The sequence below is a fragment of the Esox lucius genome, chromosome 10 (genome assembly GCF_011004845.1).
Source record: "Esox lucius isolate fEsoLuc1 chromosome 10, fEsoLuc1.pri, whole genome shotgun sequence".
NCBI classification, from domain to species: domain Eukaryota; kingdom Metazoa; phylum Chordata; class Actinopteri; order Esociformes; family Esocidae; genus Esox; species Esox lucius.
This window is the reverse complement of record NC_047578.1, coordinates 16,704,449-16,710,279: the sequence shown is the minus strand read 5'-3', so window position 1 is coordinate 16,710,279 and position 5,831 is coordinate 16,704,449.

Below are 5,831 nucleotides of genomic sequence, written 5' to 3'. Positions count from 1 at the left end.
GAAATCTGAGCTCTAATAAGATGTTTTCTGCTGTTTGTACTTCGTTAACACATCGTTAAGTTAGAGGATAGGATAGGATCTTTTAGCAATTTGGTACAATATAGTGTCTGAGGACACTAATGTATAGACAAAATATTTGAACAAAAACAGTAACTCAACTGAGTATAGAGTGTATTTATAACAGTAACTAAACTGAGCATAGTGTATTTACAACAGTAACTCAACTGAGTATAGAGTGTATTTATAACAGTAACTCAACTGAGTACAGAGTGTATTTATAACAGTAACTCAACTGAGCATAGCGTGTATTTATACGTTCGTAGATCCAGCTAGTAGATCATTGTTGTTATTGTGACAATACTTATTCTGAATATGTAGCTCTGTATGTAAAGATCACAGCCAAAAACTGAACACCAGCGTGTTACCCAGTTTTTGTGTTAACTTGTTCTAAGGTTGTGTAATTAAAAACAATGTTTGACAACTCTGTAAATTCTCTGATAAAACAACACAGCAAACAATTATATGCAATGCATTACATGAATGCTTTATATAGGTGTATTCACAAGTCAAATGTTTCTTCTGTTATTGAACACAGTAAGATGCACACATGCTGTTGACAGTTTCAGTACTATTGCCCTTCAGAGGATCACATCACTGAGACAGAAAGATGAAGCAGACAACTGTCAGTCAATAACAGGCTAGTATATAGTATGTGACTCCATAGTGACAAGCTAGATACTGTCTTCCAACAATTAACAATTATTCATCTTGTTGAAGTTTGATTTTCACAACTTGTTAAATTACGATACCAAGGAAATAGCTTGTGATGGTGGAAAAATACTTATTTGTCTACGGTTGGAAAGCAACACTTCTGTCAAACCAACACTCCAAGACTTTGAATGTCAATCCGTTTTTGGTATCGCATCAGTACAATTGAATCAAAAAAAATCTAGTGTTTTGAAAACGAAATGCAGTCTCGGGGCACCATCGTCAATCATGTCATCTATTCCAAGCTCAGCGGTCGGTTGATTTCATTATATGGTTGAATAGTATTTTGGCAACATTGGTAGAGAATATTGTATTTTTCTGTTGGTGTGGTAGTTGGAGGCTAGTGTATACTATTGTCTGTTCCTGTTGTATATATTTAAAGGGAATGCTCTGAGTTTGTTTGTATTGTACTACTTGTAGCATTTGACTTGTAGCTTGTGTACTTTATTTTGTACCGTGTAATTTGCTGTGTTTTACTTGAACCTATAGCTAACTAGAAACTAGATGCTAACTGCTCTGCCTTAATTGGTGCTTGGTAAGATATTTTAAACTTAAGCAGTAGGCTACTGTATAAAACATGCTGCTATTGGTGGTAGTGTCGGTAATGGGAACAATGTGTGTCTGGTGTTCTGTTTTCATTACTTTGACCCAGGAGAAGCCTGTCTGTCCAAACCTTGTAACCTGTGGGTGCCACAAATGTGCCAGTGGGGACAAACAGAAAGATGGCAGACTCTTCGGAGGGGTTGAGCAAAGTTAATTGATGATTGAAGGGAAAGACTGTATCAAATTGAGCTGGGAGAATAAAGGTGCACAACGGTCACATGATCACCCCATTAAATGTACCAAGCTTCTTCAAAATCACACTGCTCTGAAAATGTCATCTCACCTTGTCTAAAAGTGATTGGACCTTGTCTCAGATGGATAATCACCAATCACAATCCCAACTCGAAGTGAGGTTCAGGTGTGCAGGTCATTTGGGGAGGTAGATGCACTGCTCTCTCTGTTTTAAAAGACTAGAAATAGTTGCCACTTTTATTTTGTCATCTTTACCAGTGACTGGTTAGTGAGGTGGTATTTCTTAGCTGAAATTAGATATCAGATGGATGATAATGTGACTGGAGTGGACACGCGTACTTGTCAAGGAAGCTGGTATTGACAGTCTTGATAGCCATACATGGGCAAATCCCTATGTAAACCCGTTGGTAATTAAATAGAAGGACCTCATCACAGAACACAGTGTGGACTCGCTCTACTGATCTACGAGGAAAGTGAGGATGTGGAGGAGACATCATATAGCAGTGAAGGGGAGGTGGAGGAGAGATCATATAGCAGTGAAGGGGAGGTGGAGGAGAGATCATATAGCAGTGAAGGGGAGGTGGAGGAGAGATCATATAGTAGTGAAGGGGAGGTGGAGGAGAGATCATATAGCAGTGAAGGGGAGTTGGAGGAGAGATCATATAGCAGTGGAGGAGAGATCATATAGCAGTGAAGGGGAGGTGGAGGAGAGATCATATAGTAGTGAAGGGGAGGTGGAGGAGAGATCATATAGCAGTGAAAGGGAGTTGGAGGAGAGATCATATAGTAGTGAAGGGGAGTTGGAGGAAAGATCATATGACAGGGAAGAGGAGGTGGAGGTGGAGGAGCCAAGACAAGATACGCCTGGAGCGGCATTGCAATATCACACAGAGGCTTGCTACAGTATAGCATTCATCCCACTTTGCTTTGTTCTGCACCCTCATATTTGTCTTCTACATCCATCTTAATTGAAATACACTGTAAAATGAACACATGGAAGATACTGTAATGAAGTATTGAGGATAACTCAGCATGTCCCTAAACATGAAACAGCTGCAGATTAGAACAGCAGGATGTGGAGGAGACATCATATAGCAGTGAAGGGGAGGTGGAGGAGAGATCATATAGCAGTGAAGGGGAGGTGGAGGAGAGATCATATAGCAGTGAAGGGGAGGTGGAGGAGAGATCATATAGTAGTGAAGGGGAGGTGGAGGAGAGATCATATAGCAGTGAAGGGGAGTTGGAGGAGAGATCATATAGCAGTGGAGGAGAGATCATATAGCAGTGAAGGGGAGGTGGAGGAGAGATCATATAGTAGTGAAGGGGAGGTGGAGGAGAGATCATATAGCAGTGAAAGGGAGTTGGAGGAGAGATCATATAGCAGTGAAGGGGAGGTGGAGGAGAGATCATATAGCAGTGAAGGGGAGTTGGAGGAGAGATCATATAGCAGTGGAGGAGAGATCATATAGAAGAGAAGGGGAGGTGGAGGAGAGATCATATAGCAGTGGAGGAGAGATCATATAGAAGAGAAGGGGAGGTGGAGGAGAGATCATATAGCAGTGAAGGGGAGGTGGAGGAGAGATCATATAGCAGTGAAGGGGAGGTGGAGGAGAGATCATATAGCAGTGAAGGGGAGATCATATAGAAGAGAAGGGGAGGTGGAGGAGAGATCATATAGCAGTGAAGGGGAGATCATATAGAAGAGAAGGGGAGGTGGAGGAGAGATCATATAGCAGTGAAGGGGAGGTGGAGGAGAGATCATATAGCAGTGAAGGGGAGATCATATAGCAGTGAAGGGGAGGTGGAGGAGAGATCATATAGCAGTGAAGGGGAGGTGGAGGTGAGATCATACAGCAGTGAAGGGGAGGTGGAGAGATCATATAGCAGTGAAGGGGAGGTGGAGGAGAGATCACATAGCAGTGAAGGGGAGTTGGAGGAGAGATCATATAGCAGTGGAGGAGAGATCATATAGAAGAGAAGGGGAGGTGGAGGAGAGATCATATAGCAGTGGAGGAGAGATCATACAGCAGTGAAGGGGAGGTGGAGGAGAGATCATATAGCAGTGAAGGGGAGTTGGAGGAGAGATCATATAGTAGTGAAGGGGAGTTGGAGGAAAGATCATATGACAGGGAAGAGGAGGTGGAGGTGGAGGAGCCAAGACAAGATACGCCTGGAGCGGCATTGCAATATCACACAGAGGCTTGCTACAGTATAGCATTCATCCCACTTTGCTTTGTTCTGCACCCTCATATTTGTCTTCTACATCCATCTTAATTGAAATACACTGTAAAATGAACACATGGAAGATACTGTAATGAAGTATTGAGGATAACTCAGCATGTCCCTAAACATGAAACAGCTGCAGATTAGAACAGCAGGGTCATGCATCCTTGTAGTACCCCCTCACACCTACGACCATTAGTGATGGTTGCAGTTTTAACCATTGCGTCCACATGTACGAACCCTTTAACCTATCAACCTTCATTAACATAGCCTTATCATGCACATGAAAGAGAAACAGATGTTTAAATCGTGTGTTTAATTAAGAGGTTGGAGAGGCGCCAAGGTTAATTAACAGATTATGGTGTCAGAGCTGGGGGAAGAGAACTGAGTTGTCAACACAAAGATTTCTTTATGGCTGGCTTCTTGTGCAAACATTTTGCCAAACGTTTCCCCAAGGAAATGTGAAAAACTACCACCTTCACATTTATTTGAATCTTGAAAATGCATCTGCCTTGTCTATTCACATTGTAAAAACCTTTCATGTCCATTATTTTGTCCTGTTCAATGTACTGTGCTTCTTTTAAATATTGACTGTTTTTCTCAACTCCATCATTAGTTTCTGGTGTTAAAGAAAATACCTGTCCAGGATCAAGCCTGGATACAGTGCTACTGGATATTATTGACAGTGTGGGAAGCTGAATAAGCAGTTAGTTACAGTGTAGTGGCTGTGCTTTCACTGAGAGACCCATAAACATCTGTGCCCTGAAACCCTCTTTGAGAAAGAGACACAGACAGACCTAGGGAGGTGGGAGGAATATTGGTGGGGGGGATTGCCAAGGTCACCGGAAGGAAGATATTAAAGCCAGTTATCATTATTCTATGGCATCTTATCTTTTCTCCAAATCTCATTAACAGTTTTACAGGCTAATCTTAAAAACAATGTGGCAGCGTTCCATTCACAGGCTAGATGGAACTAGTTATCTTAAATTCATGACTTGCTAATTTGTTAAATACAGGACATGATTAACAGCATGCTAGGATGTCAGATTTTCCTTATTTGGACCACAGAGTGAATGTGAATGGAGAATGCATTTGATGCTTTACCAAGTTTTACATAAACTTCAGCAAAACCTTTTTTGCCACATCATGATGTTTGCTTATAAATTATTCAGAAGCATATCTATATTGACCCTAAAGGGGTATTGTGAAGGCTTCTGCTGTGAAAAGAAGGGAGAATATCTTTGCTACTTTTTATTACATTTTAAAGTGTAATGTTCTACTTGTATTAACACGTGTGACCTAAAACGTGTGTCGATCCTCCAAAGTTATGTCTTTCTGAGGGTGGTGTTGATTACTGCTTTTTCTAGTAACAGTAAGGCAGGAAAACGCTGTACTATCCAAATCAAAGAGAGTGCGATGTGGCGCTAGCGTAGCTTGGATAACCCAGGCTGCTACACTCACAGTGTCAACGGATGTGCTGCTGCGTCGGCTTCTCACTGCAGCACTGCGGCACCAGATCCACCTCTCCCCCCTCCTCCTCGGGCGCTGAAGAGCAAAGGACGGTCGCAATAAAATGAAAGGTCCTTTGGCTGTCCTTGAAAAGTCTGCCAAGGGCAGAACATCGTTGTCATGACACTGTTTAATAATACAAAATAATGTATGCGCAGTAAATTGCCCACGATCGAGCCCAAAAGATTTTCAAATGATGATGTTACATTCAGTATGGAATTGTTTGTCATACGCACACCCTTACAACTGTTCGTGCTGGGTGAGTAAGGACTGAGATACACTGAAACAATCACAATGTCTGTCGTTTTATTTTTGGTAATACTAATGAACCGAACTGAATTTCTTTTATTAAAATATTTTTTTTGGCTGAAATTGTGGTTATGTCTTTACATATTTCATGATCATGATCATACATTTTTTTATTTTTTTTTATTTTCTTTACCCAAAAATATGCTCAAATAAATCACTCACCCTCCACTTTTGGACCACAGTTTGCCCGCTGCTGACCACTGCAGAATCATTCTGGTTTTGGTTAC